A 16,239-nucleotide genomic window follows, 5' to 3' on the forward strand; every position below is an offset into this window, starting at 1 on the left:
TGTGGCAATCTCCGTAGGCCTTTTTTTTTTTTTTTTTTTTTTTTTTTTTTTTTTTTTTTTTTGGCCAGAGCTGTCATTCTTTGTGTTGTCTGTCAGAGAGAAAGCTTCCACAGGAAGACGCCTTCATCAAGCCGTCACAGTGGTTCATCAGACAGACTCACCACTGACATCACTGAGCTAAGGAGCTTGCACGGAAGCCCCACCACCCTTCCTTCGGGGAGCCCAGCATCCCTATGTTTGCTGACTCACTCCTCCTCCTGGTCCACAGACTGGACCTATGCCGAGTGTATTACTCCCAGGCTTGATGTTTGAGTTTCCCTCCTTTCCACATAGACAGAACAATGATATGGGTTTCCATGTCTGCTATACTAAACATTATCTGTGATTTTTTTAATGATTTTTATATCTCACTTGAAATCAACCTTAGGTCAGTTCTTCTATTTGTACTCTATTTTATTTTTTATTTTTCTATTGAGATGCCATCTCAGGTAGCCCAGGCTAACTTGGAACTCATTATGTAGGCAAGGCTGGCCCTTCTTGTGATCCCTCCCCTGTGCTATGATACTGGAGTGGTGTGAAGAGAATTTTGAGTGCTTTTGAGAAAATGCCAAGGAACAAGGCAAGGGTCTAATGACCTTAGGTGTTGCAGATAGGAGTGACTTTACTTCATAATGTTCATCACAACTGGCTATTGTTGTTTGTTTATATGCCTCTATGGAAAAACACATTTCTGCCCTGTACAGCTTGTCCTTGTGATTGTAAACAACTTGAGCTCATGAGAACTTTACTCAGGTGACCTTTCTTAACCCTCGGGGTATAAATTGTCTGATGCTCTGAATAAAGTTGGCTGTTGCGTGAGGCTTCAGTGTGCCTGTTCATGCTCCCAGGTTCTGCCTCTTTCAGAGGTGAACACCCCGCCAGCCCCATTTCATGTGGTTGAAACCTGACTCCCGTGCATGCTAGGAAAATACCCTACCAACTGACCTGTATCTCCAGCCCTGGTGTCAAAATAAAAACAAACAAACAAACAAACAAACAAAAACTGGCCTAGCAAAATGGCTCATTAAATAAAGATGTTGCTGCCACGCCTGATGACCAGACTTCAGTCCCTAGAACCCCCGAGTCAGAAGATGCAGCAGATCCTCCACCTCGGACTGGAACTCTGCTCTGCTCCCTATATGTAGAGGGGCTCAGCCAAGTGAGGCCTGTGTAGTATGAAAACTAATGTTAAAATAATCATTTGTTCTTCTTCATATAATTCTTCCTGAAAGAAAATCGATTGACAATGAAAATGTTGTCCTCTGACACCCACATATGTACCATGGCATGTGCATGCACACACACACACACACACACACACACACACAAATAAAACTGTAATTAAATGCCGGACACAAATCACCTTAAATGAAATTAAAGGTGCACGCCTTTAATTTCAGCACTTGGGAGGCAGAGACAGGCAAATTTCTGAGTTCGAGGCCAGTCTGTCTACAGAGTGAGTTCCAGGACAGCTAGGGCTACACAGAGAAACCCTGTCTTGAAAAACAAACAAACAAAGAAACAAACAAAACAAACTGTAATTAAACATTTTAAAAACTTAGTTTTAGCCAATAACATTTATGAAATTATGTTTAACATGATAATTTTCCAGTCAAGAGTAGATTCATTTGGCTACTCATTCAAGACAGAAGATGTTTATGCTTAGAGAGATCAAGAGGTTAGTTATGAACTTTTTTTCTAGAATAATTATAACAAATACATTGGTAGTCACCCAGCATATGTGCAGCATGTGTTTAGTTTATAAATGTATTTTACGTGTGAGAGAGATCTGCATGCATGCGTGTAGACACACATGGGCCATGGCACCATGTGGAGGCAGAGGATGACTCTGAAGGGCCACTTCTCCCATTCCATCGTGAGTTTCAGGCATTGAGCTGAAGCTACCAGGCCTGTGTGGCAAGCGCCTTTACTGCCGAGCTGTCTTGCGACCCAGCACGCCCTCTGTGTTAGTCAGAAGCCTGGCTTTAAGTTCAGTTTGTATTACTTGTTTTGTTTTGTGAGTCAGATTCTCTCTGTGTAGCCCAGACTGTCGGGGAACTTGCTATATAGTCTTGGCTGGCATTGATTTCACAATTCTCCTGCTTCACAAGAACCACAATTACAGATGCGTGCCACCATGCCCAGCTTGTTGTAAACCCCTTAGCGCCCAGGCTAAGCCCCAAGCCCCTGTAGGCCTACAGAAGGGAAGATTGACAGCTGAGGGAGCCAATCGAGGGTGCACCAGACCCTCCCTCCACTTTGGACTGGAACTCTGCTCTCCTCTTTGCCTGCACATGGGAGGGAGCAACGATGTTAGAGGGGCTAAGCCAAGTGGGGCCTGCACAGTGTCATAACTGATATTCAAACAATCATCTGTTCTTGCTTCTTCATCTAATTCTTCCTCAAAGAAAAGCGATTGAAGATGAAATAGATTTGAGCCCCTGAGTACCCTTGCATGGATGTGCGTGTGTGCGTGTGTGTGTGTGTGTGTGTGTGTGTGTGTGTGTGCTCTTTCTGTCCTTTTCAGTCCTTTTCCATGCACAGATTCAGTTCTTGAAAGGGCTGGCAAGCTAGTCACCTTGACCATTGCTTTATTCCTCTTGGCTTGCCCCTCGTCACATTGTTACGGGTGTCTAGGCTCACGTATGGGCCTTCAAATCACTTGAAGATAGCAGCGAAGGTAACGACATCTCTGACAGTTTATTTCAGTTGTCGAGTTGATGGGACTCAGAGTCACCATGGAAGCAGCCCTCTGAGCATGTCTGCGAGGGGGCGTTTCTAGGTCAGCTTAGTCAAGATGGGAAGATCCACGCTAGTTGCTGGTGGCACCATTCTGAGGGCTGGAGTCCCGAACTAAAACAAAGGAGAAAGCAAGCTGGGCTCCACCATCCACCTCTCCCTCCTGCCTGTCTGCAGTGCTCCTGCTGCCGTCACTCTAATTGTAATGGACTACACTGCCAAACTGCGAACCGGTTGCTCTAGTCGGGTGGTTTCTTTCAGGGACAGGAAAAGTCACTACTACACAACCCTTGAACTATACGCTGATGGCTCCACAGCTTTATCAAACCCTGTAACCTCACACTCTGCTTTAACCAACAGAATGGTTCCCCTTTTGATATGACATCTGAAGCCTCCTCCTCCCCGGGATGTCTCTCTGTCAGTCCCTTTCTTTGTTCTTTACATAGTCAAGACTTTCCTTTCTCTCAGGGCCTTCCTTCTGTGGACTCACATGGCCTTCTGTGGCAAAAACAAGTCCACGGACCCAAACCAGTTCTCTCCACTGTCCCAACTACCCTTCTCCCCACCCCCCCACCCCCGTGGACGCCATCTCTCCCCCTCCTTTCACACATAGCGAGCAGGCGACCTCCAGGGTCTGCGTTTGCCAGCTCTTCAGTCCTTCATTTTTCCAGTCTCAGCTATCCAGACTATGACCTTGGTCTACCTCTGCAGCTAGTTACTCTCTGACCCTCCTTTAGCTGTGGCCCCAGATACCTTTACACACTCTCTCCAAGGCTGTTCCTGACGTGTCTTTTCTCCCTGCGCTTGTGAAGTCAGGGGGCCGTGTCCTCTGGTCTCCTTTCCTGTCATCAGAGAAGCCTGGGTATGCTGTCCCGTGTCTCAGCAGTGTGACTCCCACCTGCCTTCTCCTCAGAGGCACGGTAACATGATTCATCTCGATCCCCTCTCAGAGTCCAGAGCTCAGAATAGAAGTATGGCAGCCCTCGTGATGAGGCTTCTGGGTAAGTCAGTGAGAACAGTTTGGGGTTTCAGCAGGAAGTATGATTGTGGAGCCAGTGGCTCAGAAGAACAAAGAGATGTTGGAGAGGGAGGCATTCCGGAGCCACCACATGCTTCCTGCTGACCGGCCAGTGTAGTCACCTGGTCAGGAGTCCCCTGACCCGAGGCCCCTGGGCTTGAGAGCAGTGTCAACCAAAGGCTACCACAGTAGCCCTCTAGTCAAAGACACCCAGGGTAGGAGAGAGAGAATGCATCCCTTTCCTGAGGCATTGTGGGTGGGACTTCTGAGAAGGAAGGACTCCAGGGCGCTGTGATGGGCAGAATGGCCCAGACTCCTCAAGGAAAGGAAGTGCTTGACATCAGCCTTGCCTACCCACGTCTGTGGAGACTTGGGGGCCTTGCGCGTCCCTTTGGATCTGCAAGGCTTGTTTTCAGCCCTGATGGGTCCTGGCTGTCACTTGTTCCTTGTTCTGTCATACAGCAAAAAGGGGCAAAGGGCATGGGAAACAGGCAGGGGACGCCTTCCTTAGCTGCACCAAAATGTTTCCCAGCACTTGGGGTCTGGGAGGAGCAGTAGCCACGGGAAATCCTACCCCTGCCTGCCTGCTTTCCTCTGTCTCTCCTGCTACAGAGCAGGTCAATGCCAAGGCAGGTGAGTTAACATTCTGTGCCTCCATTTCCTTTGTCTTAATAAACTTTTGTTTCCTTTTTCTCTTCCCTTTTCTTCCCTCCTCCCTCCCTCCTCCCTCCCTCCCTGTCTCTCTCTTTCCCTCCCTCTCTTCTTCCCTCCCTCCCCCTTTCCTCCCTACTTATCCCTTTATTTTGAATTTATCTTGAATTTAAAAATCTTGCTGTCTTGCTCAGACTGAACTCATTCTTCGAAACGTTTTAGATTTATTTGTTTTACTTTATGCGCATGAATATTTTTCCTGAGTGTGTGCTTGTGCCTTGTGTGTGTGTGTGTGTGTGTGTGTGTGTGTGCCTGGCGGATCCCCTGGCACTGGAGTTACAGATAGTTGTAGCATGTGAGTGAGTGGTGGGACTTGAACCCAGGTCGTCTGTAAGAGCAACAAGTGCACTTAACCACTGAGCCATCCCTTCAGCTCTGACCTCGAACTCTTGAGCTCCAGCTCCTCCCAGGCAGTCTCCTGCACAGCCTGTGCCATTGTGCCCAGCTCAGTCAATAAACTTGCTGTTGGTGAAATCTGTTATGCACAGAGACAGGCATGGAGAGGAAGGTAGGCCAGCTTTTGAAATTTAACCTAATGGGATATTTATTTATTTATTTATTTAGTTTTGCACTAGCTCTTGTTGTTTAGAAAGAAGACATCAGAGGGCACAGACCTCTTGTTTCTAAGGGGCCTCTTTGCTTCGGTTGGCTTTGGCCCTGGAACCGCTTTCTGACCTCAGAGCACACAGGTGCTGGTCTTGAGGTGGGGAGGAGTCGCTGACGTGGGACTCTAAACTTGCTTTTGTTCAGGAAGGGAGGTGGACAGCGATGTGTGTGTGGGGGAAGAAGCTCTATGAGGAACCAAGGACTCTGGAAACAGGATCTCTAAAAGAAGCCATAAAGAGCAGCGCCCAGACCTCAGCTCTGGTTTTTCTTGTTCATGACGTCAGTCAGCTGACTGTTCCTTCACTCAGCTGCTCATTTATAGTCTGTCCCCAGGACTCTCTTTAACCGCTGGCAAGCACTCTGCATTTCCACTCAAACGAGGATCCATGCCTATCCATTTGCAAGATTAGGGCAATATCTGATTCAGACTTTTTACTAAGAAGCTAAGCATGATGAGTGTCTCACATCTGTATCCCAGCATGGGGAAGCTGAGGTGGTAGGATCACTAAACCAAGGGCTCCAAGCCAGCCTGGTCAACATGGCAGAGTCCAGGCCAGCCAGGAATACTTAGGAAGAACCTGCCTTAAAAAGAAAAGAGCGGGAGATTGTTTATGGGTAAAAGCACTTGCTGTACAACAGGGAGGTGAATTCAGATCTGCAGAACTGATGTAAATGCCAGAGACAGTGGTGTGAGCATTTGTAATCCTACCTCTGCTCTGGGGAGATGGAAGGTGTGGACAGGAAGATCGCCAAAACCTCCCAGACCAGCTAGTCTGGAATCCGCAGCAGAAAACCAGTGAAAACTTGTCTCAGACAGGGTGAAAGTTTGTCTTCTCATCTCCACAGGAATGTGTCTGAATTCACACACATGGATGTGCACTCCTACATACTAACATACACACATATACAGGGCATTATTGTGTAGTGCTGGCCAGCCTGGAGCTTACTATGTAAACCAAGCTGGCCTTGAACTCAGAGATCCTCCTGCCTTTACCTCCCAAGTACTGGGATTAAACATGTGTACTGCCACACCGCATCCTATGTATTTTTAATTATGTGTATGTATGTCTCCCTGCAGGTATGTGCACAGGAGTATGTCAGATCACCTGGAGCTAGAGTTACAGGTAATTATGAGTCACCCAATGTGGGACTAGGAACTAGCAGTAAGTACTTTAAACCACTGAACCATCTATCCAGTCTTCCAATAGAAGGTCAACAACAATAATTAATAGTTATAACAGGAGTTATAAGTTATTTTGTAATAAGTTATTTTGGTTCATACCTGTAATCCTAGCATTTGGGAAGGCTGAGGCAAGAAAATTGTGAATTTGAGACCAAACATGACCCACACAGATCCTTTCCTCAAACCAAGCCAGAACAAATACTTATTTAAAAACTTACGCCAAAAGCATTGAGCCTAGACAAAGACAAGCTCCATAGGGAGCCCTTGGATACCGAACCAAATATTTAATGTAAGTAAGGAAAAGTGGGAGGTATTTTGAAATTAGTGGAGACTGAAGAGCATAAACATCACTGGACAGATTAGATCTGCAGATGGAGAGGCTGGGTCTGCAGATGGAGAGGCTGGGTCTGCTGATGGAGAGACTGGGTCTGTTGATGGAGAGGCTAGGTCTGCAGATGGAGAGACTGGGTCTCCTGATGGAGAGGCTGGGTCTCCTGATGGAGAGGCTGAGGCTCCTGATGGAGAGACTGGGTCTGCTGATGGAGAGGCTGGGTCTCCTAATGGAGAGGCTGGGTCTGCAGATGGAGAGACTGGGTCTGCAGATGGAGAGGCTGGGTCTGCAGATGGAGAGACTGGGTCTGCAGATGGAGAGGCTGGGTCTGCTGATGGAGAGGCTGGGTCTGCTGATGGAAAGACTGGGTCTGCTGATGGTGGCAAGCTTGAGTCTGCTGCTGTTCCTTCCACATTTCTACGTTGACCAACTTGATTAAGAAGGATGCCTTTTGTCTTAGTTATGATTTTATTGCTGGGAAGAGACACCATGCCCCCCCCCCAAAAAAAAGTTTGATCGGGGCTGGCCTACAGTTTCAGAGCCTTAGCCTATTACCATCTATTATCATCGAGGCAGGAAACACAGCACCATGAGAAAGAGCAGAGCATCTACATCTTGATCTGCAGGCAGCAGAAAGAGACCATCACACTGGGGGTAGCTTGAGCATAGGAGACCTAAAAGCCCGCCTCCACAGTGACGCACTTCCTCCAACAAGGCCACATGAGTCTATGGGGGCCATACCTATTCAAACCAGTACACCTTTCAAAGCAAATCTTCGTCAGCTCCTGTGGTGCATAGCTTACACATTAATCTTAATGTGTAAGTTTAGGTATATAGAGTGAATACATAGGACTCAGGACCATCTGTGGTTTCTGGTCCCCGCCAGGAGTCTTGGAGTGTTTCTGATGGATAACTGGGGAACTCTTTATCACCTCTTCTGCCCATTTCCGTGTCTTGGACAATTTCATCCGAAAATGAAATCCTGCTTGTGAACCATAAAGCCAGTCTGGCGACTTCCTGGATCCAGACACCCTGGCCTCCGTCCTAATTTCTTTATTACTAACACTCACTGGTTATAGGGACCCTTCCCTCACTGGCACATTGTGGGGATTAAGGAACGTGCTTAGAGAGCCATTTGGGCATTAGCTGTTTCATTCCTGAATTGAGGCAGCCCAGGGGCGAGCTGTCCATGATTAATGCCTTCCAACAGGAGCTGCCACAACCTGCTCTGCTGACTTCTGTCTCCCTTGCAAACTCTTAACCTTTTACCCTTGCAAGCCCTCAACACAAACCAGAAAAAGAAAGTCACTGTAACCTTCAATTTGCAAACCACAGGGATTATTGTAATCATGCCCTGCCTCGGGCTGTCTCTTGTATCACAGTTTTCAGCTCATCTGAAACAGTTATGAAGTTTCTTTATTTCTTATGCCTTTGATTAAGATGAGTTTCTTTGGTAGCAGGAACCATTTCCCTCTCCCAACGACTGACATGGCTGTTAAAAGATATTTTTTTTTTTTTGTTTTTTGGGTTGTTTTGTTTTTTTGAAACAGGGTTTCTCTGTGTAGCCCTGGCTCTCCTGGAACTCACTCTGTAGACCAGGCTGGCCTTGAACTCAGAAATCCACCTGCCTCTGCCTCCCAAGTGCTGGGATTACAGGCGTGCGCCACCACTGCCTGGCTTAAAAAAATGTGTAGCCCAGGCTGGCCTCGAACTCGTGATCCTCCTGCCTCTGCCTCCTTCAGCAAATCCTACTGGCGTGCACCACCACAACTGGCAAAAGATATTTAATAAAAGCAGGTGTGATGACACAAACCTGTGATCCCAGTATGTGTGGAGCAGAGGCCAGGGGATTGGAAATCCATGGTCAGGACTGGAGAGGTAGCTCAGTCATCAAGCACAGAGGACCTGAATTTGGTTTCCAGTACCCACATCAGGCAGCCCACACCTGCTTATAACTCCAGCTCTAGGGGAGTCCAGTGCCTACTTCTGGACTCTGCGGATGCTTTCATTCACATTCATGCACAAAACCTACATACACATAGACACACATAGACATACATAGACATATGTAGACACACATAGACACACATAGACATACATAGACATACATAGACACACATTGACGTACATAGACAAACAATTTTAAAAATGAAAGAAATCCAAGGTGATCTTTGGCTATGTAGTGAGCTTGAAGCCTGCTCAGGATGACGTAGACTCTGGGGGTGGAGGAAGTGAGAGCCCACTGGGCATGCAGCCTGGCTGGTAGAGTGTCTGCCTCGCATGTGTGGAACCCTGGGTTTAATCTCAGTGCCTTTAAGGTGAGCTTGGTGGCATATGCCTGCAACCCCACCCAGCACTTGGAAAGTGGGGGCAAGAGGATCATGATTTCAAGACCAACCTGGGCTGCGTGAACATAGTCTCAAAAAGAAAAGAAAACAAAACAAAAGAAAAGAAAGAAGGTGATTACCCAGAAGGTGTTGAAGCAGAGTACTTTCTTTCTGCCTGCCTTTAGAGGAATGATAACTTACCAGAGACAGCTCAGGTGCCTCTTGCTGCCCTCCACCTTCTGCCAGACCTAGTACAGACTTGCAAAAAATCAATATCCATTCTTCTAACCAGGACTGGTCTTCTTCTTCACCTTCAGGGATTAGCTCTAGTGCCATTTCTTCTAGTCACACACATATGAGGCAGGCTCTCTACCAGCTAAGCTACAAGGAAGGTTAAAGTCTTTAAGAACCATCATTAAAAATAAAGTTTGAAAAAAATTAAAGTTACAGGCTGCTGAGCTTGGTGACCTAAGTTCAATTCCCAGATCCCACGTGGAGGAAGGAGAAAAGAGACTCCTATCAGGCCACAGGAGTTCCACAGCGGATACACGGACACAGAAGCAGACAGACAGACACATATATGCATGCACACACACACACACACATACATACATACACACACACACACACATACACACACACAAATGTCTTAAGATAACTCCACAGAACTGGACATCTAAACAGTTTCAGTGAGCTGTTACTGGTATGGGCTACTTGAATTCATATACTTATTTTTGTGATCTTCAGCAAGTCACTGTAGGAGATCAGAATATGTCACCCCAAGTCTGCCTGTTTAGCACAAGGACTACTTTGAGGTGATTGTTTTTAAAAACACCCAGAAGAGAGGCTCTGTAAAGGAGGTAAAAGGGGAAGTTTAATCTACTGAAGGGATCTACATTTCTAAGGCACTTTCCTGTCTGTACAGTGAAGAGAAAGATAACCCCAGATTTCTAGAAGCTCCCATCTGTAAAGTGGACAGCCGTAGGTCGACACCACAGGCCTGACTCTTGCTCCCGGTTACCCCCCTCTTACCAGCCCGTTCCACGCCCTTCCTTCTCTGTGTATTCAAAGATGGTACTTCTGACTCCAAGGCCACCTTTAATATCTACTCACGTCTAGGTATCTTTCATCTGTACAGGTATCTTTTATCTGTATATGAGCCGTTTGTGTTATTAATCACAGTTCTTTTTCTCTGGTTGACTGTCTTTTGTCATTAGAGATCCCATGTGACCAAGAACGAAGCAGAGCAGAAAGAAAATTCTTTCTATTCCTCTGTGTTGCTAAATCATCCATGCCTGATTTTCTAATATCAAGCAGGGGCAGGTATTATTCACACCATTAAGTATTTATAAGGATTAAAAGGCTGATGCACACACAGCCTGAGAGGAATGCTCAGTTCATCAGGCCTTGTGTACATTTGATTGACATTCTATATTCTGATATATATATATATATATATATATATATATATATATGACATGACATAAGCCAGACATGGTGCCTCATGTCTGTAATCCCAGCATGCAGCAGACTGAAGCAGGAAGCTTCTACAAGTAGAACAACTAGAACCAGCTGAAGCTACAGAAAAGTCAGGCATGTTGCTCATGGTATATGGAATCTTTGAAAACCGCCAACTCTCTGACTCTGGCATTCCCAGGTGTCTGTCTGGCCTGAGGAGTGATGTTTGGCTAGCACCAATTCTATGCTGCAGGATCTTTACCTCATACATCATCTTGGGTGTGTTTGTGTTCTGGGTGGAAGTCAAACACATAACCTGGTGAGCTGGTTTGCACAACCTCCTAGAATTCACAAAGATGGTTCTGTGTGTCCGGCAGTTATCACATGCAGATTGTGTGACCTTAAACAAGGCCCACAGCTGTGAGCAGCTCCGTTGTGAGCTGGATTGGCTGTTTGGCTTCTCAGTGCCATCCTGGGTCCTTTGGTGTCCTTTGGTGTGGCAAACGCTGTCTGGGGTCCCAGGTTAGACCTTACCTATAAGCAGTGTGGTGAAGCTTAATGAAAAGATCTAGTAGATGAGGTTGCTGCACCACTGTGGGGAGCCAGCATGGACTTCAGCAGCAGAAGTGAGTTTCTCACACACCCCAGGGGGGGTCTGGTGGAGATTGCCTCCTCAGTCCCCCAGGCAGCTGAGGACATCCAAAGCACCTACACATCTCGAGTCCCTGAACATTAGACTCAGTTTTGTCTCCTTCCAATTGATTCTAAGAGCGCAGAGCCTTGGAATACGAGACAGAACGCTTTTGTTCAGAAAGAAACCCACCCAGCGCCATCACTCCTTCCTCCCGCAGCTCTGACTGCCCTCCCTGCTCCCTTCCACCTAGAACCACCAGGCACTTTTAGACTGGGCGGATTTGTCTTTCCTGAGCATTGCCCACGCTCTGCATGGAGCTGTGGTTCACTGACCCCTAGGGCGTTCTGCACATCGAAGGTTTGTGGCAATCTGCTTTGATCAATGCTGTTTGCCAACTTTATGCCCCTGTGTCGCCTTCTGGGAACCTGCAGAGTATTGCAAACTTTTGTCGTCAGGTAGGCTGTGGTGGATTGCTGTTGCTACCATACCTTGGGGTCGTCTATTCTGATTGTTCCACAGTTGCTCCCTGCCACCCACTCCTCAGGGGTCCTTTTTCCCTAAGCTGAGTAAAGAGTTAAATGTCCCCACAGGCTCCTGTGTTTGAATATCTGGTCCTTAGCCAATGGGAGGTGGTGGAAGCTTAAGGAAGTGGGACTCATGCCCTGGGGAAAGGGAGGAAGGCCTGTAGGCTTTTAGCTCAGTCTTGTTTCCTGTTTATTCTCTGTTTCCTGTTCCAGTCAGGTGTCAGGTAGCCTTTGGTCCCTGCTATCACAACCAGAGTGCCCCGCCCCAACCCCCAGGCTCCATGCCTTCCTCCCTCACGACCAGTTGCGTTTTCTGCATTTTCAAAATCCAGGCATGATTAAGCCTGTGAGGCTTAAAGATAGTGAGGAAGGTGGGCCAAGGGCAGAGCTGTGGCAGGGGCTTGTCCCCTTCATCTGAACAGTCAAGTTGTAAATGCACAGGGAAGCTCTCGAAGGACATTAAGTGTCCAGAGAGGCATTTCTATAGACACGGAGTTGAGGAGATTCTTTTCTGAGCCCCAACAGCAGCATTCAATCATCACCAAATGCCTCTGTGAAATCCTCTGTCCACGGTGCACACAGCCCAGGAGAGAGGGCACAGGCGTGTCGGAACAGCACTGGGCTGGCCACCTTTGGGTCTGACAGTGTTTGAAAGTCCACAGGCCAAGGTCTTCCTGTGCTTAGAGGAACCCTTCCTAGTGCTGACCAAAGGGCCTAGGCTTGAAGTCTGACTATCTGTTTGCCAGAGCCTGGGGCTGAGAGCTGTATACAGGTTTTCTTCAAAAGGCCTCTATCTGTGAGCTGTGAGCCCTCAGTGAACAGCACTGGGCTGGGGGAGGGGCTACTGGCCTAAGAGAGCCTGCTCTCTGCTTAAGGATGTCCTCCAGACCAAAGAGAGTGTCGCAGAAGAGGCCTGACTAAGATGAAGGCTCACTGTCAGAAATCCCCAGAGCTAAGAGTCTGTAAACTGACAGGAAAATAATTACACCCTGATTTTATCACGTTTAGCTTTCCCTTCAGCTGAGAATGTGGGCAGCTGGGGCTGGAGAAGACTTAGTTGGTAAAGTGTTTGTCACCTCTTAGGCCTGTAGTCCCTCCCCCAGCCCAGTGCCACCCACTCCTGGCTCACAGCTTACAGACTGAGGCCTTATGGAGTCCCTAAACCCATGTCAACCCTGGGTGGGACTGACAGCTCACCTTTAGTTCTGTCATTCAATAGGTGGAGATAGTATTCTCAGTGCAAACTGGCTAGCTTTTTGGGTGATCTCTGGCCTCCCCAGAAAGACCCTGACTCAATGAATAAGGTAAGGAGTATTCAAAGAAGACTCTTTCTGTCTGCCTCAGGCCTATGCGACACACATGCACATATATGTACATGCACACACACAGACATGTGTTAAAGGAAAAAGCTGTAGTCAGCAGGTGCGGCATCATGTGGAAACCAGAAGAGCAGGATCTTAACCTCCACAGCAAGTCTAGCCTACCCTAAGTGAGACTTGTGTCTTAAAAAAAAAAAAAGACCAGAAAACAAGCTGGGCATGCGATCTCCTTAATCCCAGCCCTCGAGAGGCAAAGGCAGATGGATCTCTGTGAGTTCAAGGTTAGCTTGGTCTACAAAGTAAGTTTCAGGCCAGTGGGGGCCGCATAGTGAGAGCTTGTCTCAAATAAAACCAACCAACTGCCAAGCACCGTGGCACATGCCTTAACCCTAGCGCTCAGGAAGCAGAGGTAGGCATATCTCTGCCTCTATGAGTTCGAGGCTAGCCTGGAATACATAATGAATTCCAGGACAGCCAGGGCCCAAACAAAAAGCAACCCAAACAAAGCCAAAAGAGCCAAATGAACAAAAACAGTACAGGCACGAAACTTGCCTGTCAGAGGCACCTGTGACTTGGCCGCAGTTTGGACACTTTCGCATCCCCTTCTATGTGTTACATAATCTCAAAATATCTCTGACATTCGTTTCTTTAGAACCCGCTGTTAGGCCTATTGCTAGCTCTTGTCTTTGAGTGCATTAGTGAATCGCTGTTTCTTCTCCACACCACAGATATTTCTATTTGGATAACTGTGTTTCAACATCATTGGCCCTCATCCCTGCTTATTTTGTGCCCGGAAAGCCCGTGAAGGAGTCCGAGGCAGGCGGAGGGTTAAGAGCCCAGCGAAGCAGCTAGCTGCTTAAGGGGGAGGGTCTGAAAACAGGAGATCTCAAGTTCCGGTTCCACATCCTTCTTAGAAGACACAGAGCCTTTTGTTTCTCACCTCTAGATTTGATCAAGAGCCAACTCGGAGAGTAAGGTGAAGCTGTGGGAGAGGAATACTGAAGAGGCTGTTGCTGCTCCAGTCCCCAGTATCCTCTGAGACCTGGACCCTCGGGGGCTGAGGGTAGGGGGTGCGATGGGCCCTGTGGTATTTTCCAACCTCAGACCCTTCCATTTCCTGTAGAGAGCTACCCTTCAAACGGTAAAGATGAGTTTTGACAGTCTTCATCTGATGCTGTGACCACACCAGGATTTTATCACCGCGTAAGCCAAGCTGCAGCATCCCACGCCCACTTGAACATCACAGGTCCAGTTTCCTTAAGAAGGATCTTGTGGGGGACTGAAAAGATGGCTCCGTGGGTCAGAGCGCTTGCTGCACAAGGATTAGGATCCAAGTTCAAATCCCCAGCACCTATGTAAAAAAAAAAAAAAAAAAAAAAAAAAACAACTCAGTGTGTCTGCATCCTGTTGGTCTCTAATCCTAGCGCTGGGATGGATGGAGACTGAAGTATTATTGGGACTTACTGGCCTCTGGCCTAGCTCCAGAGTCACGCATGGAGAAACCCTACCTCAAGGAAATAAATAAAGCCAAGAGTGTCCTCCTTTAGCTTCTAAGGACAAAAGCAACCCCATATGTGTGTCCACTATACACATGCCACAAACATACACACACAATAGAAAAGAAGGCTATTGTGAACTTGGTGTGGTGACCCTTGCAAATAATACCGGGATTCAGAGAGGTATAGGAGGATCAGTAATTCAGGGTCATCCTAAACTGCATAGCAAGTTTGAGGCTCGCCTGGTCTGTTGTAGATAGGATCCTCTACTTAACAACAAAAGGCTATTGTGGAGTCTGGCCACCTGTCAGGAACACTCTTGTTGACTCTTAGGACAACCCCAAATTTTCCAGTGGGTCCTGAGTGAGCCAACAGGAAGGGTGTGGCTGGACCAGGGTAGAGGCTTCGAGCTGGCGAGCTTGGCTCAGCCCTGGGTGTTTGGAGTCCGAGCCTCTGGGCTCTGTTGCCAGATTTCCTGCACCGGATCCCTTTGCTTAGTAACCCCAAGATGACCTGAGGGAAAAGGAGAAGTCGCAGGGACCTGTGAACAGGGCCTCTGGGTTCCTTATTTGGTGAAGCTGAGTTTGCACAGCCGCATGGTGAGGAGGGAGTACGGGTCTCATTTTCCCCCTAGATCTAGTTGTTATAAAAGGTCAAAAAGCCGTTTACTTGCTGAAGAGCAAACCTGTTGCTGGTGGAGGTGTTAAAGACGTGACACCCACTCTCGCCATTAACCAGCGGCATTTCAAAGTAGCCACCACAGCTGAAATCTGATTTGAAGTCTGAGCCTGGCCAAGAGTCAGAATAACAGACGTGCCTGCTCTGCCTACGGGTTTATATATGTTCTGGGGGGCTCTGGGCGGTGACGTGTGCGCATGCACGTGCGGTGAAGAATGAGGACCATTCAGGAGAGAGCTTGTTAGCCCCAGAAGGGGAAGCCAAAGCCCTTCATGACTGGGGTGGGTTCTCAAACACACCAACGGCTTTGTGGATGTGGGCACTCGGCTGTCAGAAGCCAAGAGGAAACAGTGAGCTCCAGGACTTCTTGCACCTGTTCCTAACCAGCCACAGGTTTCCTTGCTCCCTTCTGGGGCTGCCCTACTGCTGGCTACTGTCTCTGGTTGTTGTTAGGGGCTCCTCCTACCCAGTCTCACTGCCACGTTGAGGCAGCTGGTTCTTGGGTCGGGTTCTTGTCTTGCCCTCACTTCAAGGACAGAGTGGTATGGTAGTTAAAAAAAAAGATAAACAAAAGAACCTTTCATTTACCACTAGGGAACAATCTAAGGAGAAGGGGTGTCAACCAATCAAGAGAGGTTGGTAGTGTTCTCAGCAGGCTTCAAGACGAAGCCAGGAAGCTACAAAGGTTATGGCTCCAGCCGAGGACAGCCCCAGGAGCAAGTACAGATCTACCGAGGGCAGACGGGATTGTGAGCCTCCCAATCGCTGACAGGTCTCAAAGGCTGGGGCGGTCCCTTCATCTTGCAGTGGAAGCTGCGGATCTTCACATCGCCATGGGACTCTTCTCTTTCTGTGAATGGATGTTTTTGACTGCACGTATGTCTGTGCACCAAATACACGCCTGGTGCCCTCGGAGGCCAAAGGAGGTGGCCAGAGCCACAGATGGTTGTGAGCTGACCTGGGTGTGCTGGAAACTGAACCCAGGTCCGCTGTAAAGCAGCCAGTAGTCTGAATTGTTAAGCCACCTCTACAGCCCTTCTAACAAATCTCGAGTGTTCTCCCTTCCAGAGAATGCCTTTAGCAACCTTGCCCCCAACCCTCAGCCTCCAAAACTGTAAAAGCCCTCGGGCAACCCATTATATAGAGCCAGGCCCTGATTGGCTGTGTCCATACAGA

This window comes from Apodemus sylvaticus, chromosome 3, assembly GCF_947179515.1.
Source record: "Apodemus sylvaticus chromosome 3, mApoSyl1.1, whole genome shotgun sequence".
NCBI classification, from domain to species: domain Eukaryota; kingdom Metazoa; phylum Chordata; class Mammalia; order Rodentia; family Muridae; genus Apodemus; species Apodemus sylvaticus.